Genomic DNA, 25,741 nt, shown 5'->3' with positions numbered 1-25,741 from the left:
GAAACATTCCAACTGTCCACCAACAGGTGAGAAGACAAAGTATGTCACTGAATACTCTTCAGCAGTGAGGAGGAATTAGGCATGACTCAAGTTATGTAAAATTATGTAAAATCGAAGAAAATGCAAACTAATGTGTAGTGCCCAAAAGCAAACCAGTGGGTGCCTGAGGCAGGGGAGGGGTGGGGAAGGAGTAAGGAAGGATGGGCATGGGAGGTGGATTGTCAAGAAGCATGAGAAAACTTGAGGGTGGCATATGTGCTCAACCTCTTGATGGTTGTCATGATTACATAGGTGTTTACATAGATCAAGACAATAAATTTTATCAGTTAAATATAGGTAGTTTATTTTGTCTATTATACCTCAATTAAGATGTTTTTAAAGTCTCAAAGGAGAAGGCAATGGCACCCCACCCCAGTACTCTTGCCTGGAAAATCCCATGGATGGAGGAGCCTGGTGGGCTTCAGTCCATGGGGTTGCTAAGAATCAGACACGACTGAGAAACTTCACTTTCACATTTCCCTTTCATGCACTGGAGAAGGAAATGGCAACCCACTCCAGTATTCTTGCCTGGAGAATCCCAGGGACGGGGGAGCCTGGTGGGCTGCCGTCTATGGGGTCACACAGAGTCGGACACGACTGAAGTGACTTAGCAAAGTCTCAAAACTTTGACCACATATTGTAAGCAATACAAATAATTATATATATTAATCCTAGCATGTATTATTTAAATCCTAGTTATTGTGTCATTAGTAGATACTGTTCTTCCACCATCTTTCTATTTATTTACCTCTTTGGGGGGAATTAACTAATATCATGTAAATTGCATAGATATTAAATGTATAATCCTTTCATGGATCACAGCCCTTGTCTTGGAAAAGGTGCTTGCACAACTCATTGAAGTTATAAGCCATGCCGTCAGGGCCACCCAAGATGGATGGGTCATAATGAAGGATTGTGACAAAACATGGTCCACTGGAGGAGGAAATGGCAACCCAGTATTCTTGCCTGGAGGTTACCATGGACAGTGTGAAAAGGCAAAAATAAATGGGACCAGAGGAGAGCCCTCTGGGTCAGAAAGCGTCCAATATGCTACTGGGGAAGAGCAGAGGGCAATTACTAATAGCTCTGGAAAGAATGAAATGACTGGACCAAAGCAGAAACAACTCTCAGTTGCGGATGTGTCTGGTGGTGAAAGCAAAGTCTAGTGCTGTAAAGAACAATATTGCATAGGAACCTGGAATGTTAGGTCCATGAATCACGGTAAATTGGGCATGGTCAAGCAGGAGATGGCAAGAGTGAGCATCGACATCTTAGGAATCAGTGAACAAAAATGGGTGGGAATAGGTCAATTCAATTCAGATGACCATTATATCTACTACTGTGAGCAAGAATCCCTTAGAAGAAATGGAGTAGCCCTCCTAGTCAATAAATGAGTCAGAAATGAAATACTTGGGTGCATTCTAAAAAATGACAGAATGATCTCAGTTGGCTTCCAAGGCAAACCATTCAACATCACAATTAATCCAAGTCTAGGCTCCAGATACTGATGGTGAAGAAGCTGAAGTTGACTTGCTATGTGAATATCTATAACACCATCTAGAACTAACACCAAAAAAGATGTCCTTGATACAAATGGCTAACAAACACATGAAAAGATGCTCAACATTGCTCATTATTAGAGAAATGCAAATCAAAACCACAGTGAGATATCACCTCACACACAGAATGGCCATCATCAAAAAGTCTACAAACTAAATGCTGGAGAGGGTGTGAAGAAAAGGGAATCCTATTGCACTGTTGGCGGGAATGTAAGTTGATACAGCCACTATGGAAGATGGTATGGAGATTCCTTAAAAAACTAGGAATAAAACCATCACATGACCCAGCAATACCACTCCTAGGCATATACCCTGAGGAAACCAAAATTGAAAGAGACACATGTATCCCATTCATTACAGCACTATTTGCAATAGCTAGAACATGGAAGCAACCTAGATGTCCATTGACAGATGAATGGATAAAGAAGTTTTGGTACCTATACTCAATGGAATATTACTCAGCCATAGAAAGGAATGCATGTGAATCAGTTCTAATGAGTTGGATGAACCTAGAGCCTATTATACAGAGTGAAGTAAGTCAGAAAGAGAAAGATAAATATATACTAATGCATATATATGGAATTTAGAAAGATGGTACCAAAGAATTTATTTGCAGGGCAGCAATAGAGAAACAGATGTAGAGAACAGACTTATGGACATGGGGAGAGGGGAGTAGAAGGTAGGATGTATGGACAGAGTAACACGGCAACTTACATTACCATATGTAAAATAGATAGCCAGCAGGAATTTGCTATATGTCTCAGGAAACTCAAACAGGGGCTCTGTATCAAACTAGAGGGGTGGGATAGGGAGGGAGATAGGAGGGAGGTTCAAAAAGGAGGGGATATTACATATACCTATGTCTGATTCATGTTGAGGTTTGACAGAAAACAACAAAATTCTGTGAAGCAATTATCCTTCAATTAAAAAATAAATAAATTTTTTTTAAAAAGATGTCCATTTCATCATAGGGGACTGGAATGCAAAAGTAGGAAGTCAAGAGATACCTGGAGTTAACAGGCAAATTTGGCCTTGGAGTACAAAATGAAGGGGGACAAAAGCTAACAGAGTTTTGTAAAGAGAACACCCTGGTCATAGCAAATACCCTCTTCCAATAACCCAAGAGATGACTTTACACATGGACATCCCCAGATGGTCAATACTGAAATCATATTGATTATGTTCTTTGCAGCCAAAGATAGAGAAGCTCTATACAGTCATCAAAAACAAGACCTGGAGTTGACTGTGGCTCAGATCATCAGCTCCTTATTGCAAGATTAAGAAGAAACATTGAAGAAAGTGGGGAAAACCACTAGACCGTTCAGGTATGACCTAAATCAGATCTCTTGTGATTATATAGTAGAGGTGACAAATAGATTCAAGCGATTAGATTTGATAGACTGCCTAAAGAACTATGGATGGAGGTTTGTAACATTGTACAGAAAGAAAGAAAGTGAAGTAGCTCAGTCGTGTCCAACTCTTTGCGACCCCATGGACTGTAGCCTGCCAGGCTCCTCTTCCATCCACGGAATTTTCCAAGCAAGAATACTGGAGTAGGTTGCCATTTCCTTCTCCAGGGGATTTTCCTGATCCAGGAATTGAACCCTGGTCTACCCGCATTATAGGCAGACGCCACCAGGGAAGGCAATGACCAAAACCATCTTCAACAAAAAGAAATGCAAAAAGGCAAAGTGGTTGTCTGAGGAGACTTTACAAATAGCTGAGGAAAGAAGAGAAGTGAAAGGCAAGGGAGAAAGGGAAAGATATGGTGAACTGAATGCAGGGCTCCAGAGATTTCAAGGAGAGATAAGAAGGCCTTCTTAAATGAACAATGAAAAGAAATAGAAGAAAACAATAGAATGGGAAAAGCCAGAGAGCTCTAAAAAACTGGAGATTTACCAAGAGAACATTTCATGTAAGGGTGGGCACGATAAAGGACAGAAACAGTAAGGGCCTAACAGAAGTAGAAGAGATTAAGAAGAGGTGGCAATACACAGAAGAACTATATAAGGAAGGTCTTAATGACCCGAGTAACCACAATGGTATGGTCACTTACCTACAGGCAAGCATCCTGGAGTGTGAAATCAAGTGGGCCTTAAGAAGGATCACTATGGGGAGGCGCGCGGGGCGAGCGCCGAGACCCTGTCGTTGGGCCTCAGCCCGGGGTCTCCAGCCGTGAGCAAGGCAGCATGTTGAGGTGCAGCTTGGAAAACCGGGATGCTCAGACCAGACAACTGCAAGATGCTGTCACCAATGTGGAGAAACATTTCGGAGAGCTGTGCCAGATCTTTGCTGCTTACGTGCGGAAAACCGTCCTACTGCGAGACAAAGCAGACCTCCTGGTGAACGAAATCAACGTGTATGCCTCTACGGAGACCCTGCACTTAAAGCAGGGCCTGAAAAACTGCGGACGAATTTGCCAAACCTCAGGATTATCAACAAGCCGAGATTGAAAAACCTGAAGGCAAAGTAGTTGAACCTTTGAAAGCCTGTGGAACCATTGTTGAAATGAAGCGAGATGATCTCAAAGCAACATTAACAGCAAGGAATCGAGAAGCTAAACAGTTAACTAAGTTAGAAAGAACACGTCAGAGAAACCCATCTGATCGACATGTTATTTCACAGGCAGAAACTGAATTACAAAGAGCTACAATGGATGCTACCCGAACACTCGTCATCTGGAGGAAACCATTGACAATTTTGAAAAGCAGAAAATAAAGGATATAAAGACTATATTTTCAGAATTTATCACTATTGAAATGTTATTTCACGGCAAAGCGTTAGAGGTCTACACTGCTGCCTACCAAAATATACAAAAGATTGATGAAGAAGAAGATTTAGATGTTTTCTGACTTTCTCTGTATCCGCAAGATCATTCATCCCGTTTAGATATTGTAAGAGCAAATTTGAAGTCACCTCTTCAAAGATCATTGTCAGCTAAGTGTGTATCTGGAACAGGACAGGTATTGACTTGTCAACTAAGAAAGGATCAGCAAACAGAAGATGATGATGAAGAGGATGAAGACTTAGATGTTACAGAAGAAGAAAATTAAATTTCTTAAGTAAACTTTGCATTTCCATTTTCATCTTAAATGACGTGGAATCCAGAATTACTAAAATTGCAAAACATAATACTGGCTTGATATGTTAAACCTCAAAATTAAATCCTATTGGAAATGTAGAAATTATTAAAGGAAATTTATGCCAACCAAAAATGGAAGAAAAAAAAAAAAGAAGGATCACTACGAACAAAGCTAGTGGAGGTGATGGAATTCCAGCTGAGCTACTTCAAACCCTAAAAGGTGATGCTGTTTAAGTGCTGCATTCGATATTTCAGCAAATTTGGAAAACTCAGCAGTGGCCACAGGGCTGGAAAAGGTCAATTTTCATTCCAATCCCAAAGAAGAGCAATGCAAAGGTTGTTCAAACTATTTTACAATTGCGCTCATTTCACATACTAACAAGGTTACACTCAAAATCCTTCAAGCTAGACTTCAGCAGTACATGAACCAAGAACTTCCAGCTCTACAAGCTGAATTTAGAAAAGGCAGAGGAACCAGGGATCAAACTGCCAGCATTCGTTGGATCATGGAGAAAGCAAGGGAGTTCCAGAAAAACATCTACGTCTGCTTCATTGACTATGCTAAAGCCTTTGACTGTATGGGTCACAACAAAGTGTGGAAAAATTCTTCAAAAGACAGAAGTACTAGACTACCTTCCCTGTCTCCTGAGAAACCTGTATGCAGATCAAGAACCAATAGTCAGAATAAGACATGGAACGATGGACTGGTTCAAAATTGGGAAAGGAATACAAGGCTGTATATTATCACCCTGCTTATTCAACTTTATGCTGAGTACATCATGTGAAATGCTGGGCAGGGTGAATTACAAGCTGGCAGAAAGTAAAGAGGAACTAAAGAGCCTCTTGATGCATGTAAAAGAGAAGAGTGAGAAAGCTGGCTTAAAACTCAACATTCAAAAAAATAAGTTCATGACATCTAGTCCCATCACTTCATGGCAAATAGAAGGGGGAAAGTAGAAGCAGTGACAGATTTTATTTTCTTGGGCTCTAAAATCACTGCAGATGGTGACTGCAGCCGTGAAATTAAAAAGACAATTGCTCCTTGGAAGAAAACCTATGACAAACCTAGACAGTGAATTAAAAAAGCAGAGACATTACTTTGCCAACAAAGGTCCATCTAGTCAAAGCTATGGTTTTTCCAGTAGTCATGTATGGATGTGAGATTTGGACCATATAGGAGGCTGAGTACCGAAGAATTGATGCTTTCAAAGTGTGATGCTGGAGAAGACCTTGAGAGTTCCTTGGACTACAAGCGTATCAAATCAGTCAATCCTAAAGGATATCAACCCTGAATATTCACTGGATGGACTAATGCTGAAACTGAAGCTACAATCCTTTGGCCACCTGAGGCAAAAGAGCCGACTCATTGGAAAAGACCCTGATGCTGGGGAAGATTGAAGGCAAAAAGAGAAGGGGGGCAGAGGACAAGATGGTTAGATAGCATCATGGACTCAATGGACAAAAATTTGAGTAGACTCTAGGAAATACTAGAGGACAGAGGAGCCTGGCCTATTGCAGTCATGAGGTCTCAAGGAGTTGGACACGACTTAGTGACTGAATGACAACATATAAATGTATAGCTTGATAACATTTTTGTTCATTTACAGAACCTGAAAAAGTTCCTTCATGTCCTTGCCCTGTTAATACTCCCCCCAGTACAACTAGCATGTTGAAATCTCACACCAGAGTTTAGTTTTGCCTGAGCTTCAAATAAGTGGAATCACAAGATGTACTTGTGTCAACCTTTTTTCATTCAACATTAGGACTGTGAGATTCATCCATGTTGTTACACAGTCATTATTAAATCTTTTTCCTCATTTTCTCATACTCCACTGTATGACTATACCACAGTTCATTTATCTATTCTGCTGGTGTACAGTTAGCTGATTTCCAGTTTGTCGCCATCCTGCTGTTGTGAATAATCTTATATGTGTTTTTTTTGTGACAAACCAAGCTTCTGCTTCCTCCCTTAAGTTCACATTTTCAGTTTCATGAGGAGGAGGTGGGCTCTGCTTCTCTCCAAGACTCATTAAGTGAGTGCTCCTCCAAGTCCAGGGTGTTCAGAGGCTGGGTAGCTGGAACCAATGGAAAACATTCCCTACCAGTCTCTTCGTGGCTTATTACAGCAGAATTTATAAGAAGCAATAATTAGAAGGATCCACACCATCCTAACTTCCAGATGTTCAAGCTGGTTTTAGAAAAGGCAGAGGAACCAGAGATCAAATTGCCAATATCCGCTGGATCATCGAAAAAGCAAGAGAATTCCAGAAAAACATCTATTTCTGCTTTATTGACTATGCCAAAGCCTTTGACTGTGTGGATCACAATAAACTGTGGAAAATTCTGAAAGAGATGGGAATACCAGACCATCTGACCTGTCTCTTGAGAAACCTGTATGCAGGTCAGGAAGCAACAGTTAGAACTGGACATGGAACAACAGACTGGTTCCAAATAGGAAAAGGAGTACGTCAAGGCTGTATATTGTCACCCTGCTTATTTAACTTATATGCAGAGTACATCATGAGAAACGCTGGGCTGGAAGAAACACAAGCTGGAATCAAGATTGCCGGGAGAAATATCAATAACCTCAGATATGCGGATGACACCACCCTTATGGCAGAAAGTGAAGAAGAACTAAAGAGCCTCTTGATGAAGGTGAAGGAGGAGAGTGAAAAAGTTGGCTTAAAGCTCAACGTTCAGAAAACTAAGATCATGGCATCTGGTCCCATCACTCCATGGGAAATAGATGGGGAAACAGTGGAAACAGTGTCAGACTTTACTTTTTTGGGCTCCAGAATCACTGCTGATGGTGACTGCAGCCATGAAATTAAAAGACGCTTACTCCTTGGAAGGAAGGTTATGGCCAACCTAGATAGCATATTTAAAAGCAGAGACATTACTTTGCCAACAAAAGTCCGTCTAGTCAAGGCTATGGTTTTTCCAGTGGTCATGTATGGATGTGAGAGTTGGACGGTGAAGAAAGCTGAGTGCCGCAGAATTGGTGCTTTTGAACTGTGGTGTTGGAGAAGACTCTTGAGAGTTTCTTGGACTGCAAGGAGATCCAATCAATCCATCCTAAAAGAGATCAATCCTGGGTGTTCATTGGAAGGTCTGATGTTGAAGCTGAAGCTCCAATACTTTGGCCACCTCATGCGAAGGGTTGACTCATTGGAAAAGACCCTAATGCTGGGTAGGATTGGGGGCGGGAGGAGAAGGGGACAACAGAGGATGAGATGATTGGATGGCATCACCGACTCGATGAACATGGGTTTGGGTAAACTCCGGGAGTTGGTGATGGACAGAGAGGCCTGGCGTGCTGCAATTCATGGGGCCGCAGAGAGTCGGACACGACTGAGCGACTGAACTGAACTGAACTGACACCATCCTATGGAGAAGGCAATGGCACCCCACCCCAGTACTCTTGCCTGGAAAATCCCATGGACGGAGGAGCCTGGTAGGCTGCAGTCCATGGGGTCACTGAGAGTCGGACACGATGGAGCAACTTCACTTTCACTTTTCACTTTCATGCATTGGAGAAGGAAATGGCAACCCACTCCAGTGTTCTTGCCTGGAGAATCCCAGGGATGAGGGAGCCAGGTGGGCTTCCATCTATGGGGTCGCACAGGGTCGGCCACGACTGAAGCAACTTAGAAGCAGTAGCAGCACACCATCCTAACATTCTGCCTACCTCCCTGCCTCCCTCATTAAGAATAATCAGCAAAATCAAGTCCTGAACCCTACCAAATCCAACTGCTGCAATGTTGCCTTCACTTGCATTCCCATATGGGTTCATCTCAAACTCTTCTTCTTGAAGAAGAAACACCCTCAAAGTCTGATAAATTTGGGACTAATGCATCTTCCAGCCCCCCATTGGAGATTCACAACCTACCTTAGCATATTAGGGATTCAGAGAAATCCCCCAGAACATAATCTGTTTTTTTCTAGCATTTCCCAAACAAATTTTCAGCCTGCAGTCACAGGTTTCTATGGAGGCGGCGTATCAGGTAACATGCTTTAGGAAATAGTTCTGTGATCCTGGATATGCTTTTTCATGCTCTTCTTCAGATGTTCTTCCTCACACATAATAGTGATCACCAGATCATCTCAGCAGTGCAGAGGGCATTCCACATGTGGAAAGTGAGAAATTTAGGAAAAGACTTTGCCCCAAATGCTTGGCATCTGAAGACCTACTTTCAAGGACTGGTCTGCTTTAAAAATCCACAGCTTTCAATCTGGAAGTTTTTCATAAAAATCAGTGTTTTATTTTCTATAGGGTATCTATTGAGTCTCAGTTCCATAGTTTTGAGACACTCTAGCAGGCAGAAGGAGAGTAAAGAATCCAGAGAGAGAAGATTTGAAAGAGAGGGAACATGGAGTGGGGGCAAACTACCCTTCCGAACTTAGGCATACTAGCCACAACAAAGAGGAGTAGAGCCCTTGGCATCCCTTGATCAGGCTCTGGGACCTGGAGTGGCCCAGGGAGAAGTGGTGGGAAAACCAGTCTGCAGAGGAACTTACTCACGGTGAGTGGAGCTGAAGAATTCTAGTCACAGGTGCATTTGCCATTGACCTGGGAGGCTGAAGCATCACAGTCCACACTTACCCTGACCTCTTCCAAGATCGGATGTAATTTATCATTGTCTGCAGTGCATTCTTTATCTTATAGAGGATACATACATTTTATTTTTACTATTTTATTCTTATTTTTATACTTTAAAAAATTTTATCAAAATATAGTTGATTTACAATGGGGTGTTAACTTCAAGTGTATGTCAAAGTGATTCAGATATATATATTTATATATATATATGTATATATATATACATATATATATTCTTTTTTAGATTCTTTTCCATTATAGGTTATTACAAGATAGTGACTATAGCTCCCTGTGTTATACAGTAGATTCCTGTTGGCTATGTATTTTATGTGTAGTAGTGCATGGGTGCATGCTAAGTCACTTCAGTCATGTCTGACTCTTCACGACACTATGGACTGCAGCCCACCAGGCTCCTTCATCCATGGCATTCTCCAAGCAGGAACACTGGATTGGGTTGCCATGTCTGCCTCCAGGGAATCTTCCCAACCCAGGGATCCAACCTGCATCTCCTATGTCTCCTGTGTTGGCAGGCGGGTTCTTTACCATTAACGCCACCTGGGAAATCCATGTGTAGTAGTGGGTGTATTTTACTCCTAAGTTCCTAATTTATCCCTCCCCCTCGCCCCCTTTGGGAGCCATAAGTTTGTTTTCTATATGAGTCTATTTCTGATTCGTAAATAAATTCACTTGTATCACATTTTTAGATTCCACGTAAAAGTGATATCATATGATATTTGTCTTTTCCACTCTCAATGATTGCACTTAGTATGATAAACTCTAGGTCTGCCCATGTTGCTGCAAATAGCATTATTTAAGTTTTTTAAATAACTGAGTAATATTTCATTGTATATATGTACCAGGTCTTCTTTACCCATTCCTCTGTCGATGGACATTTAGGTTGCTTCCATGTCTGGCTACTGTAAATAGTGCTACTATGAACATAAGGGTGTATGCATCTTTTCAAATTAGTTTTCTCTGGCTATATTCCCAGGAGTAGGATCAAGTTACAGTCATCAAAACAGTATGGTATTGGCACAAAAACAGACATATAGATCAATGGAACAGTATATATGACAAACAAACTTCAGATCCACCGCTCTCTGGGTTTTTGAACTGAAGACACTGTTTTCTTGAAAGATTCTTTCCTATATACATTTCCCTTTTCCTCCTTCCCTCTCTGACCTTTGTGTTCATATCCATTTGAGTAATGGTTGTGTGTTTGAGTGTATATGTGCACATGTGCATTTGTGTACTGAGATCATGGCATCTTATCCCATCACTTCATGGGAAATAGATGGGGAAACAGTGGAAACAGTGTCAGACTTTATTCTTTTGGGCTCCAAAATCACTGCTGATGGTGATTGCAGCCATGAAATTAAAAGACGCTTATTCCTTGGAAGGAAGGTTATGACCAACCTAGATAGCATATTTAAAAGCAGAGACATTACTTTGCCAACAAAAGTCCATTTAGTTAAGGCTATGGTTTTTCCAGTGGTCATGTATGGATGTGAGAGTTGGATGGTGAAGAAAGCTGAGTGCCGCAGAATTGATGCTTTTGAACTGTGGTGTTGGAGAAGACTCTTGAGAGTCCCTTAGACTGCAAGGAGATCCAACCAGTCCATCCTAAAGGAGATCAGTCCTGGGTGTTCATTGGAAGGACTGATGTTGAAGCTGAAACTCCAATACTTTGGCCACCTCATGCAAAGAGTTGACTTATTGGAAAAGACCCAAATGCTGGGAAGGATTGGGGGCAGGAGGAGAAGGGGATGACAGAGGATGAGACGGTTGGATGGCATCACTGACTCGATGGACATGTGTTTAGGTAAACTCTGGGAGTTGGTGATGGACAGGGAGGCCTGCTAGGCGTGCTGCGATTCATGGGGTCACAAAGAGTCGGACACGACTGAGCGACTGAACTGAACTGAAGTATGTGTGTGTACATATGTGCTCATATATGTTTTTGTGTGTTTACACAATGTGAACTCGTGTGTGTGGGGGGGGTGCAGCCATGCACATGTGTACTAGGACCAATAGAAGGTTTGTGTTTTCATTGAAATTGCCACACATTTTCAAGATTTCACAGTGTTGTTCTGAATGCATTTCTTCCAACTTGACAAAGTCTAGCCATACGGCACAAATCTCTCAGCCCATTTCCCCAGAACAATCCAAACTTATTTCAGTCTCCCTGAAAATGACTCTAAACATAATTAATCCACTTTTCCCTCAGCTCCCTGAACATTTTTCTGTTTCCAGATAATGTCTTGCAAATGGCCCAGAAGTTGGCAGAGTCATGAAGGGAACAGGATCTTTGGCATGGTCATATTTCAAAGATGCCTAGGTAGGTTTATTACCTCAAGAAGAAAAAGAAAGCAAGCCTGATTTCTACGGCTGCACCCCTCACATCTCCAGCCACTCCACTGAAAGTGTTATTCGCTCAGTTGTTTCCGACTCTTTGAGACCCTATGAACTGTAGTCCGCCAGGCTCCTCTGTCCATGGAATTCTCCAGGCAAGAATATTGGAGTGGATTGCCATTTCCTTCTCCAGGAGATTTTTCTGATCCAGGCATTGAACCCGGGTCTCTTGCACTGTAGGCAGATCCTTTGCTATCTGAGCTACCCAGAAAGGTATCTGCAAATCTGGAACGAATTCTGGGTCAACCCCAGGCAACCTCACATTCGTTTGAAGCAACATCTTAAATAAGATTTCATCCTGCAGCAAAGTTACCTGGCTTTTCCCGCCAGCTGAGCTATGCTTCATCCCAGGATATTTGCTAGCAAAGGGAAGTGTGTTCTGAGAGCTAATTAAGGGTGTTTCAAAATGGGAAATGAAAGTGTGTTTCTGTTTGGAGGGGCTAAGGTAATGGGAGCTCAGCCTCTCCACCCAGGATTAATTTGCCTGGTGTTTGGAGAGGGGCAGACAGCACAAGGAGTGGGAGGGGGGCACAGTTGGGAGGGCAGGGCCAAGAGGAGAGCAACGGGCTCCCTGCTATTTATTAATTTGCTCTGACTACTACCCAAAAGGATTTGAGAAGGTTTCAGTCACACGAGGCAACTTTTGCAAAACTAATGGATTAAATTATCCCCAAATCTACAACAGGGAAAGCTACCAAAGATAACAACAAACTTCAGCTCTGAGCTTCCAGAAGTTCTGGGGGTGGGGGATGGGGAGCATCCTGTATCAGAGATGTTCTTGCTTCCTAGGAAGCAGAGGGAGCAAGGTGCCTGCCTCCTGAGTCCCTGGCAGCCAGCACTATGCCCACACACAGTAAGTTCCTGCTAAGTATGTGTTGATTGAATACTTGGGCCAAGAATCCTGCAGGTTTTGCCTGTGGGGAGCTTGCTGAAATTGCTTTTTATGGCTGGTGAACAAAGCAATGTTTGGAATTCTTCCTTAAAAGGACTGCTTGCGGAATTTTAACTTGTATGATTTCTTTAAAAAAAAAAAAACAACTTTTTTTTTAAATTATGAAATAGAACATAGAAAAATAAAAGTGCACAAGATGTATGTGGACAATTTAATTAATAAATAAAAAGCAAACACTTGTAGCCACTGACTAGGGGAAGAAACAGAATATTACCACCCTCAGTCCCACGTGTCCCTCCTTTCCAGAGGAAATATACTATCTTATTTAGCCTAATAACTTCCGTACTTTTTTAAAAAATAGTTTTTGTTTAAAACCTTAAAAATGTGGTTCTATTTTGCCTGGGTTTCAGTGAATGGAATTACATGCCTGTATTCTTTGGGGTCCTCATTCTTTCTCTCAGTAGTACATTTGCAGGCTCTGCCATGTTTTCACAGCTGTAGTTTGGTCATTTGGTTGCTGCCTTGTGCAAGCCACACTTTATCCACACACTCTCTTGTCAAAGGACACTTGGGTTTTGTTCTGGTCCTTTGGCAGCCTGCCTGGGTTTTCAAGCCAACTCCAAACTCTCACTTCTGGCTGATACTTACTTGCTGAACCACCAGGTCGGAGCTGCTCCACGGAGAACATCGTTGGTTTCTGCCTAGCAGCTCTAGGGCTGTGGCCAGATTCTGTTGCCAGCCCAGTGCTCAGTCCCTTTGTTCTGGGCGCCAGTGACTAACCTGTGACCTCAGAGCTGAGGCTACCTTGCTGGCTTAGCACCTCAACTTTGACTCAAGTTTACTTGATTTTCTTATTCTAGTTTGGCTCTGCTCCCTGATTTCTAGCTCTTGGGCTAAAATCATCCAGCCCACCCTGTAACTGTGGCCAGGCCTGGCCTCCCATAATTGACACAAGGCATTCCAACCCTTTGTCTGTCCTGTCCCTGAGTCCCACTCTCTGCTTGGGCTCTTTGAATTGGATCACGTAGGTTTATTAATTCTGAGGACGTGAACTGGAAAATGATCAATTGACTAGCCTTGATCAACTCCAAAGTTAGAAGACAGAAATGAAAAAGTTTCCCATCATCTCATGCAGCCACCATCTCAATTATTTCATTAAACAAATTACAGATACTGTTTTATCTCTCATCAAGATTGAATAGCAAAGGATATTAGGTTCATTAATTAAGTCCAGCAACATCACTGCACATTTCACATGTCCCAGACACCGTTGTTAAATGCTTTGAATTTAATCATAAGTGAAGAAAAAAAAAAAAGCATATGTGAAGGGTAGTTTTTTTAAATCACAGGTCCTATATTCTAAGGGTGGTACTAGAATTTGTATTTGGAATATCCATTAAGTTGTCTTACTTCTGCTAAGGTATGGCAGGGGGTGACTGAGAGGGGTGCAGACCACTGAGCACACTCTACAGAGAGCCTGTCATCCAAGCGGGTGGGTGGCATGGTGACAGAAAAAGATCACAATGTCCAGAGCACCAGCAGAGGGAGGCTTTAACAGGGAGACTCTTGTATGGGCTAGAGTGTATCACAGGAAGCATGGCTGCCAGCCACAATTAAGAATATTGATGATTGGAGGAAAACTCCCAGAGACAGAGCCAGGTGGAGGACTTCAGGAGCATTGGTATCTGATCTTGAGAGGCTAGTTTTCTGCAGCTTTCTGTTCCTAGGTTTTTTATTAACCCAATGTTACCCTTGGCCTTTAATAGTGTTTCCTGAGACACCCTGACTTATTGTTAGCTGGGCTGTGCAGAAGCAAAGGCTGGGGATGGGTCAGAGGGAAAAAAGAGGCAGGGGGTCCACTGGTACCAACTCACTCAGAGCAGCAGCTGGAGCAGGAAGTAGACAGAGTTGGTAGGAGATGTTGAGCATCTGGGGGTCCTGCCTTCCTCCATGCATACTCAGTGGGGCCTGAGTTACAGCCATGTGACTTAAGAGTGTAGAGAACTTGGGCTTCTGGGCTAAACATAAATGAATATGGTGAAGTCCTGCCCTCAGGAGCTGAGTCAGGGTAGAGAAATCAACTTGAAAACAGGCAGAGTACAAAGAGCTGGGTAGGAGGCTGTGTGCTTGGAGCAGGGAGGACGGTGCACCTGGGAAGGCTTCCTGGAGGAAGCAATGCCTGGCAGGTGGTGTGCAGGTAGTAGTGAGTATGCCTGGGGTGATGGGCTCTGTGGGGAACAGCAGTAGCAGAGGAGAGGAAGTGGTCAATGTTTAAGTGATGAGGAAGCAGTCCTTTGATTCCATGGGTTCTGTGCGCTGTCTTCCTTTTCTATGGAGCTCCAAGGCTCTGGATGGTGCTTCCCTGGAGAATGGGCACAGGAAACCAAACTTGAATGCCTCATATCTGTGCCTTGTGCAGCTCTAGTAGGATGCTGAATGGTGCAAGAGGCTGACATCTTAGTCTCGGAGAGCTTTTTGATTGCTGGTGGGCCACATGTCTGTCTAACCCTTGACCTGGTGGCCATGAGGCTGCCCATGCACTCTGGGCATCACATGGTGCTGGCTACCCCAGAGCTTAACCTCTCACTTCTCTTTCCTCCCCCAACTCTCTCCCACCCCACCTTCCCAGGGTTTTCTGGAGGATGTCCCTGATGGTACGCCCTTTATGGCCACTGACCAGGCTCTGATCAAATCACCCAGTGAGATCCGAGCTCTGCATCACCTGCTGGGCTGGCTACCTACTTAGTGCTCCAGGGCCACTGCTTGAAGCTGCTCTTCCTGCAATTGGTGAATAATTTTCAGATGCCACACTAACTCATGCTTTATTACTTTCTTTTTTTTTTTTTTTTATAAATTTATTTATTTTAGTTGGGGGCTAATTACTTTACAATATTGTAATAGTTTTTGCCATACATTGACATGAATCAGCCATGGGTTTACATGTGTTCCCCTTCCCGGACCCCCCACCCACCTCCCTCCCCATCCCATCCTTCTGGATCATCCCATTGCCCCGGCCCTGAGCCCTTGTCACATGCATCGAACATGGAATGGTGCTCTGTTTCACATATGACAATACACATGTCTCAATGCCATTCTCCCAGAACGTCCCACCCTCACCTTCTCCCTCAGAGTCCATATAATTGTTCCATGCATCTGTGTCTCTTATTCTGTCTCGCATATAGGGTTATCGTTACCATCTTTCAAATTCCATATATATGCATTAGTATACTGTATTGTTGTTTTTCTTTCTGGCTTACTTCACTCTGTATAATGGGCTCCAGTTTCATCCATCTCAGTAGAACCGATTCAAATGTATTTTTTTTAATGGCTGAGTAATATTCCATTGTGTATATGTACCACAGCTTCCTTATCCATTCGTCTGCTGATGGACATCTAGGTTGCTTCCATGTCCCGGCTATTGTAAACAGTGCTGCGATGAACATTGGGGTACACGCGTCTCTTTCAATTCTGGTTTCCTCGGTGTATATGCCCAGCAGTGGGATTGCTGGGTCATATGGCAGTTCTATTCCCAGTTTTTTAAGGAATCTCCACACTGTTCTCCATAGTGGCTGTACTAGTTTGCATTCCCACCAACAGTGTAAGAGGGTTCCCTTTTCTCCACACCCTCTCCAGCATTTATTGCTTGTAGACTTTTGGATAGCAGCCATTCTGACTGGTGTGAAATGATACCTCATTGTGGTTTTGATTTGCATTTCTCTAATAATGAGTGATGTTGAGCATCTTTTCATGTGTTTGTTAGCCATCTGTATGTCTTCTTTGGAGAAATGTCTGTTTAGTTCTTTGGCCCATTTTTTGATCGGGTCGTTTATTTTTCGGGAATACAGCTGCAGAAGTTGCTTGTATATTTTTGAGATTAATTGTTTGTCTGTTGCTTCATTTGCTATTATTTTCTCCCATTCTGAAGGCTGTCTTTTCACTTTGTTTATAGTTTCCTTTGTTGTGCAAAAGCTTTTAATTTTAATTAGGTCCCATTTGTTTATTTTTGCTTTTATTTCCAATATTCTAGGAGGTGGGTCATGGAGGATCCTGCTGTGATTTATGTCGGAGAGTGTTTTGCCTATGTTTTCCTCTAGGAGTTTTATTGTTTCTGGTCTTACGTTTAGATCTTTAATCCATTTTGAGTTTATTTTTGTGTACGGTGTTAGGAAGTGTTCTAGTTTCATTCTTTTACAAGTGGTTGACCAGTTTTCCCAGCACCACTTGTTAAAGAGATTGTCTTTTCTCCATTGTATATTCTTGCCTCCTTTGTCGAAGATAAGGTGTCCATATGTGCGTGGGTTTATCTCTGGGCTTTCTATTTTGTTCCATTGATCTATATTTCTATCTTTGTGCCAATACCATACTGTCTTGATGACTGTGGCTTTGTAGTAGAGCCTGAAGTCAGGCAGGTTGATTCCTCCAGTTCCATTCTTCTTCCTCAAGATTGCTTTGGCTATTCGAGGTTTCTTATATTTCCATACAAATTGTGAGATGATTTGTTCTAGTTCTGTGAAAAATACCATTGGTAGCTTGATAGGGATTGCATTGAATCTGTAGATTGCTTTGGGTAGAATACTCATTTTCACTATATTAATTCTTCCAATCCATGAACACGGTATATTTCTCCATCTGTTTGTGTCCTTTTTGATTTCTTTCATCAGTGTTTTATAGTTTTCTATATATAAGTCTTTTGTTTCTTTAGGTAGATATATTCCTAAGTATTTTATTCTTTTTGATGCAGTGGTGAATGGTATTGTTTCCTTAATTTCTCTTTCTGTTTTCTCAATATTGGAGTATAGGAATGCAAGGGATTTCTGTGTGTTAATTTTATATCCTGCAACTTTACTATATTCATTGATCAACTCTAGTAATTTTCTAGTAGAGTCTTTAGGGTTTTCTATGTAGAGGATCATGTCATCTGCAAACAGTGAGAGTTTTACTTCTTCTTTTCCTATCTGTATTCCTTTTATTTCTTTTTCCGCTCTGATTGCTGTGGCCAAAACTTCCAAAACTATGTTGAATAGTAGTGGTGAAAGTGGGCCTCCTTGCCTTGTTCCTGACTTTAGGGGAAATGCTTTCAATTTTTCACCATTGAGGATAATGTTTGCTGTGGGTTTGTCATATATAGCTTTTATTATGTTGAGATATGTTCCTTCTATTCCTGCTTTCTGGAGGGTTTTAATCATAAATGGATGCTGAATTTTGTCAAAGGCTTTTTCTGCATCTATTGAGATAACCATATGGTTTTTTTCTTTCAATTTGTTAATGTGGTGTATTACATTGATTGATTTGCGGATGTTAAAAAAACCTTGCATTCCTGGGATAAAGCCCACTTGGTCATGATGTATGATCTTTTTAATATGATGTTGGATTCTGTTTGCTAGAATTTTATTAAGGATTTTTGCATCTATGTTCATCAGTGATATTGGCCTGTAGTTTTCCTTTTTTGTGACATCTTTGTCCGGTTTTGGAATTAGGGTGATGGTGGCCTCATAGAATGAGTTTGGAAGTTTACCATCTTCTGCAATTTTCTGGAAGAGTTTGAGTAGGATAGGTGTTAGCTCTTCTCTAAATTTTTGGTAGAATTCCGCTGTGAAGCCGTCTGGTCCTGGGCTTTTGTTTGCTGGAAGATTTCTGATTACAGTTTCGATTTCCGTGCTTGTGATGGGTCTGTTAAGATCTTCTATTTCTTCCTGGTTCAGTTTTGGAAAGTTATACTTTTCTAAGAATTTGTCCATTTCTTCCAAGTTGTCCATTTTATTGGCATATAGCTGTTGGTAGTAGTCTCTTATGATCCTTTGTATTTCTGTGGAGTCTGTTGTGATCTCTCCATTTTCATTTCTAATTTTGTTGATCTGATTCTTCTCCCTTTGTTTCTTGATGAGTCTGGCTAATGGCTTATCAATTTTGTTTATCTTCTCGAAAAACCAGCTTTTAGTTTTGTTGATTTTTGCTATGGTCTCTTTTGTTTCTTTTGCATTTATTTCTGCCCTAATTTTTAAGATTTCTTTCCTTCTACTGACCCTGGGGTTTTTCATTTCTTCCTTTTCTAGTTGCTTTAGGTGTAGAGTTAGTTGATTTATTTGATTTTTTTCTTGTTTCTTGAGGTACGCCTGTATTGCTATGAACCTTCCCCTTAGTATTGCTTTTACAGTGTCCCATAGGTTTTGGGTTGTTGTGCTTTCATTTTCATTCGTTTCTATGCATAATTTTATTTCTTTTTTGATTTCTTCTGTGATTTGTTGGTTATTCAGAAGCGTGTTGTTTAGCCTCCATATGTTGGAACTTTTAATAGTTTTTTTCCTGTAATTGAGGTCTAATCTTACTGCATTGTGGTCAGAGAAGATGGCTGGGATGATTTCAATTTTTTTGAATTTACCAAGGCTAGATTTATGGCCCAGGATGTGATCTATCCTGGAGAAAGTTCCATGTGCACTTGAGAAAAAGGTAAAATTGATTGTTTTGGGGTGGAAACTCCTGTAAATATCAATTAAACCTAATTTGTCTATTGTATCATTTAAAGTTTGTGTTTCCTTGTTAATTTTCTGTTTAGTTGATCTATCCATATGCGTGAGTGGAGTATTAAAGTCTCCCACTATTATTGTGTTGTTGTTAATTTCTCCTTTCATACTTGTTAGTATTTGCCTTATATATTGTGGTGCTCCTATGTTGGGTGCATATATATTTATGATTGTTACGTCTTCTTCTTGAATTGATCCTTTGATCTTTATGTAGTGTCCTTTTTTGTCCCTTTTCACATCCTTTATTTTAAAGTCTATTTTATCTGAAATGAGTATTGCGACTCCTGCTTTCTTTTGGTCTCCGTTTGCATGGAATATGTTTTTCCATCCTTTCACTTTCAGCCTGTGTGTGTCCCTAGTTTTGAGGTGGGTCTCTTGTAGACAGCATATATAGGGGTCTTGTTTTTGTATCCATTCAGCAACCCTTTGTCTTTTGGTTGGGGCATTCAACCCATTTACATTTAAGGTAATTATTGATAAGTATGATCCCGTTGCCATTTACTTTGTTGTTTTGAGTTCGTGTTGAAACATCCTTTCTGTGTTTCCTGTTTAGAGAAGATCCTTTAGCATTTGCTGGAGAGCTGGTTTGGTGGTGCTGAATTCCCTCAGCTCTTGCTTGTCTGTAAAGATTTTGAATTCTCCTTCATATCTGAATGAGATCCTTGCTGGGTACAGTAATCTGGGTTGTAGATTATTCTCTTTCATTACTTTAAGTATGTCCTGCCATTCCCTTCTAGCCTGAAGGGTTTCTATTGAAAGATCAGCTGTTATCCTTATGGGGATCCCCTTGTGTGTTATTTGTTGTTTTTCCCTTGCTGCTTTTAATATTTGTTCTTTGTGTTTGATCTTTGTTAATTTGATTAATATGTGTCTTGGGGTGTTTCGCCTTGGGTTTATCCTGTTTGGAACTCTCTGGGTTTCTTGGACTTCTGTGACTATTTCTTTCCTCAATTTAGGGAAATTCTCAACTATTATCTCCTCGAGTATTTTTTCATGGCCTTTCCTTTTATCTTCTTCTTCTGGGACTCCTATGATTCGAATGTTGGGGCGTTTCATATTGTCCCAGAGGTCCCGGAGGTTTTCCTCATTTCTTTTGATTCTTTTTTCTTTTTTCCTCTCTGCTTCGTTTATTTCCATCATTCTATCTTCTACCTCACTTATCCTATCTTCTGCCTCCGTTATTCTACTGTTGGTTCCCTCCAGAGTGTCTTTTATCTCCTTTATTTCATTATTCATTCTATATTGATTCCTTTTTATTTCTTCTAAGTCCCTGATAAACATTTCTTGCATCTTCTCAATCTTTGTCTCCAGGCTATTTATCTGTAACTCCATTTTGCTTTCAAGATTTTGGATCATTTTTATTATCCTTATTCTAAATTCTTTTTCAGATAGATTCCCTATCTCCTCCTCTTTTGTTTGGCTTTGTGGGCATTTCTCATTTTCCTTTACTTGCTGAGTATTTCTCTGCCTTTTCATCTTGTTTAGATTGCTGTGTTAGGCGTGGCCCTTCTGTATTCTGGTAGTATGAAGTTCCTCTTTGTTGTGGAGGTTCCTCACTGCGGCTGGGGTTGGACAGGTGGCTTGTCAAGGTTTCCTGGTTGGGGGAGCTTGTGTCGGTGTTCTGGTGGGTGGAGCTGGATTTCTGCTCTCTAGAGTGTAATTGAGTGACCAGTATTAATTTTTGAGATGTCTATGGATTTGGTGTGCCTCTGGGCAGCCTGTATATTGATGCTCAGGTCTATGTTCCTTCGTTGCTGGAGAATTTGTGTGGTATGTCTTGCTCTGGAACTTATTGTCTCTTGGGTGGAGCTTGGTTTCAGTGAATTTATGGAAGCTATTGGATGGTCTCTTATTAATTAATGTTTCCCCTGGCTTTCAGTCTTATTCTTGCAGTAGCCTTAAGACTTCTCCTTCCATACAGCCTCAATAATAAAACTTTTAGGTTAATGGTGAAAAGATTCTCCACAGTGAGGGATACCCAGAAAGGTTCACTGAGTTACATGGAGAGATGAGGTGGGGGGGGGGGTTGAGGTGACCAGGAGGGGAAGAGGGGAATTCAAATGTGGAGAGAGTAATCTAGCCAGTAAGCACTTCCCTCTGTGCTTTCCACAGTTTGGAACCCTCAGAGTGATTCACAGAGATACATAGAGAGGGGGGAGGAAGGTAATAGAGGTGAGCATGAGTAGAAAGGGAGGAATTAAGAGGGGAGAGAGAGATCTGGGCAGTATCTTGTTCCTGAAGTGTTCTCCGGTACCCAGAACACCCTCAGAGATTCACAGAATTGGGTTGAGAAGAGAAGGAGGAGAGTGGGAGATAGAGGTTCCCTGGGGGAGAAGAAAGAGCATCAATAGGGGGAGAGAGTGATCAGGCCAGTGATCACACTCCTGAGTAAAAATGGGTCCTAAAGATTGGGTTCTTAAATGTACAAAGTTGATATCAAATATGTAAAACAAAGATTAAAAATCTAGAGTAGAGGTTAGACTCTTATAAAACTTACAATCTAAAAAAAAAGAAAAAAGGAAACTGTAAAAAGAAAAAAAACAGTAAAACAGTAAAAAAAGAAACAGTAAAAAAATGTAGAACAGGAAAAAAAACATTAAAAAAAAGAAAACACAAAAGATATAAGATATATGTATGTAGTTTGCTTCAAAAATAGGGTTTTTTTTTTTTTTGCAAGTTAATAGTGGGTTATGAAAATGAAAGTTAAAGGTGTAATAGAGGACTCTTTTGAAGATAATGCGCAGTTTTTGTGAAAGCCTGACGTCCTCAGCCAGCCTTCAGAAGTAGTTTTGTGAAGTTTGGTCAGCGTTCAGATGTTCTTTCGATAAATTTGTAGAGGAGAGAGTGGTCTCTCCGTCCTATTCCTCTGCCATCTTAGCCCCGCCTCCGCTTTATTACTTTCTTGAAAGATGGACTCTCCTCTTGCCCATGGGCAGGGCTGTGCCATAACTGAGGCCCTTTTGAAGGAGACGACAGTGGAATACATTTTCAGGGTCATTAGACTTTGAAAGGAAATAAATGGAGCCCTTGAAGTTGGCAGTCCAGGCTGGGCTGAAATGGGGTGATGGAGTCTTGATCCCATTGACTCTTCTTTGTTTGACTTAGTTTTCCCGTTTATAAACTGGAGATAACAATGTAGTTCCCAGCCTCTACTTTCCTAAAAGGGTGTTAAAATCCAAACTTTTGGTAACCTCACCCCCAAAGTTCTCCATTTCTTAACATACAAATTTCTGACAATGATGCTCTGACTCTCCCAGGCACAAGCCTGAGTGCATTCTTGACTCTTTGCCATCTCCTGTTTCCAAGTTGTCAGCCTCTGAGCCCTGCCCACACTTCCCTGTGAGATCTGACCTCCATGCTGCCCACAGCAGTTCTGCCCCTGGGACACCAGCCACACTCACCCCTAGGCAGTCCCTGAATCTGCTTGCCCACCAGTCACCTCCTCAGTGGTTCTCTGCCAACCACCTCAGAGACAGGTGCCAGAGTCATCAGTCTGTTTTCACAGATTGTCCATTATACCCAATGGTCACCCTCACCCCCTAGGGAGATTCTGCCCCCAGGGGACATATGGCAATGTCTGGAGACATCTGTTGATGTCACAACTGGGGTGCTCAGCAAAGAATCATCTGGCCCCAAATGTCAGTAGTGCCAAAGTTGAGGAACACTGTTTTCATCTATGTGAAAAAACTTTAGTGGCTTCCTAAAATCTCTAAGAAAAAGTCCAAACTTACCCTGGCTTCAAGCGATTGGAAGGGGCATCAGGGCTATCTAGGCTACTCTCTTCACTGTGCACACTGGTTATATGGTATTTTCAGATTGTGATGATTCATTGAGCTGTTGTGCATTTTTCCAAGTGCATCTTTATTAACAGTAATTCCTATTTAGACTTTTTCTCAGACTGTCTCCTTAAAAGAATGGCCTGACTTACCTAAAGTCAGGAACTGCCAGTGGTCCTCTGAGTGGGCAAAGGAAACTAACATTTGGAACTTGTTGAACCAACGTAATGCTCAGTGGAGACTGCAGCTGCTCCTACAGCCTTGTAGTGAGTTGGTATGTCAACAGTTGTTTATTAAATGCTCTCCATTCTCATGAACTTTGGGTCCAGTCAGCGGTCAGACAGCAATCTAGCTAAGCAGCTGTGTAAAGGATTTTCAGTTGCTGAAGCCAGACAAGAAACTCAGAGCCTCTCCCTGACACTCTTTCGGGGGTTTCTCCTCCCCTCTCTATCTTGAGATGTACTCTGAGGTGATGGAGAATCTGTAAAAAGGAACAACTGAAGCAAAATATCTGGAGGAGAGGCAGGAGGCTAGAGAAGCACTCTTACAAGATTTCAGAGAGTAAAAGCAAGTGATTTATAAAGTAAGACTAAGAATGCTCAAATTACCGCACAATTGCACTCATCTCATATGCTAGTAAAGTAATGCTTAAAATTCTCCAAGCCAAGCTTCAGGAATACGTGAACCGTGAACTTCCAGATGTTCAAGCTGGTTTTAGAAAAGGCAGAGGAACCGGAGATCAAATTGCCAACATCCACTGGGTCATCGAAAAAGCAAGAGAGTTCCAGAAAAACATCTATTTTTGCTTTATTGACTATGCCAAAGCCTTTGACTGTGTGGATCACAATAAACTGTGGAAAATCCTGAAAGAGATGGGAATACCAGACCACTTGACCTACCTCTTGAGAAACCTGTATGCAGGTCAGGATGCAACAGTTAGAACTGGACATGGAACAACAGACTGGTTCCAAATAGGAAAAGGAGTACGTCAAGGCTGTATATTGTCACCCTGCTTATTTAACTTATATGCACAGTACATCATGAGAAACGCTGGGCTGGAAGAAACACAAGCTGGAATCAAGATTGCCAGGAGAAATATCAATAACCTCAGATATGCAGATGACACCACCCTTACGGCAGAAAGTGAAGAACTAAAGAGCCTCTTGATGAAAGTGAAAGAGGAGAGTGAGAAAGTTGGCTTAAAGCTCAACGTTCAGAAAACTAAGATCATGGCATCTGGTCCCACCACTTCATGGCAGATAGATGGGGAAACAGTGAGAGGCTTTATTTTTCTGGGCTCCAAAATCACTGCTGATGGTGATTGCAGCCATGAAATTAAAAGACGCTTACTCCTTGGAAGGAAAGTTATGACCAACCTAGATAGCATATTAAAAAGCAGAGACATGATTTTGCCAACAAAGGTCCATCTAGTCAAGGCTGTGGTTTTTCCAGTGGTCATGTATGGATGTGAGAGTTGGATGGTGAAGAAAGCCGAGCGTCAAAGAATTGATGCTTTTGAACTGTGGTGTTGGAGGAGACTCTTGAGAGTCCCTTGGACTGTAAGGATATCCTGCCAGTCCATCCTAAGGGAGATCAATCCTGGGTGTTCATTGGAAGGACCGATGTTGAAGCTGAAACTCTAATACTTTGGCCACCTGATGCGAAGAGCTGACTCATTGGAAAAGACCCTGATGCTGGGAAAGATGGAAAGGGAGGCCTGGCTTGCTGCAGTTCATGGGGTGGCAACGAGTAGGACATGACTGAACTGAACTGAACTTCAGATTGGCAGCAGATTTCTTGCATTGCTTGGAGACTAGAATATGGTAATTTAGCAACTATAGGCTATAAAAAGAACAAACTTGCAACCCAAGTATCCTCTTCTCAGCCAAGATATTATTAAGAAATATATTTTATAATATCCAAGAACTTGGAGTATATATACTCCCCCCACAACTTTGGCTGCTACATGGTACAGCTTCAATCAGCAAACTTTTATAAACTCCATCCAACAAGAAACACCTCAGAGTCCTGACCAAATAAAAACTAACTCAAAACAAAGACCTCAAAACAAACAAAAAACTCTGAAGTCCTCAGTTTTGGAAATACAAAGGCAAAAGTAAGCAAGATACACCAAGGTGTATCTTTTCTCACTTAGCCGCAATAGAATCATTAAATTAAAAAAAGAAAAAGTAGAAGCTTTACAAACTATATTATTTAGTCACAAGTCAATAAAGCTAGGAAAAAATAAGAAAAAGAAGGACATAAAAAACTTTATTATAAAATTAAGAGCCCACCTGTGGAGCAAAGAGGAAATCAAAAGTGAAATTATAAGTGATAAAGCAATGTAAAAAAGTATACTTCTGTCAAAATCTATGTACATAGCAAAAGTTATTTATGACTTTAAATGTCTTTTTTTGAAAGAAAAAATCTAAAAATGAATGTTGTGTTTTTCTATAAAAAAGAGGTTAAAATACAGCAAACTAATCTAAAATGGTAAGAAGTAATTAAATAGAAAACAAAAATAATTTTGAGAGAATAAATAGTTTCCAAAGCTGGTCTTTGAAAAGACGGAGGCATGGAGGGAGGAAGGAAAAACAGAAAAAGCACAAATAAATAATTCAAATAAATAATTCTAAGATAATAATCGGGCAACAAATTTAAATCTCCAAGCAGAATGGATGATTTTCAATGAAATATATATTAGCAAAATTAAGAAGAAATGGAAATCTTGAATAGACCAGTTACCATAGTTGAGATAGGAAAAGTGAATAAAAATCTTACCTCTAAAAATGTTACTGGGAACAAATGGCTTTTGAGTTTGATTCTAGCCAAACTTTAAAGAATAGATAATTCCAATAAT

General features: G+C 41.2%; 1 long non-coding RNA gene and 1 pseudogene across 1 annotated transcript; both read left to right on the top strand.

Moving 5' to 3' along the window:
- Window positions 1–1,008: 1,008 nt before the first annotated feature.
- LOC145539937 (uncharacterized) lies at window positions 1,009–12,783 on the top strand. Its single transcript, XR_014078079.1, has 4 exons — window positions 1,009–2,131; window positions 2,791–2,923; window positions 11,534–11,618; window positions 12,482–12,783. It is a non-coding gene; the product is annotated as an uncharacterized LOC145539937 (long non-coding RNA).
- On the top strand, window positions 3,788–4,727 carry LOC145539936 (CBY1-interacting BAR domain-containing protein 1 pseudogene; annotated as a pseudogene).
- Window positions 12,784–25,741: the final 12,958 nt, after the last annotated feature.

The sequence above is a fragment of the Giraffa tippelskirchi genome, chromosome 2, assembly GCF_054371585.1.
Source record: "Giraffa tippelskirchi isolate mGirTip1 chromosome 2, T2T-mGirTip1v1.2.pri, whole genome shotgun sequence".
Classification (NCBI taxonomy): domain Eukaryota; kingdom Metazoa; phylum Chordata; class Mammalia; order Artiodactyla; family Giraffidae; genus Giraffa; species Giraffa tippelskirchi.
This window is presented reverse-complemented; position numbering and strand designations above follow the sequence as displayed.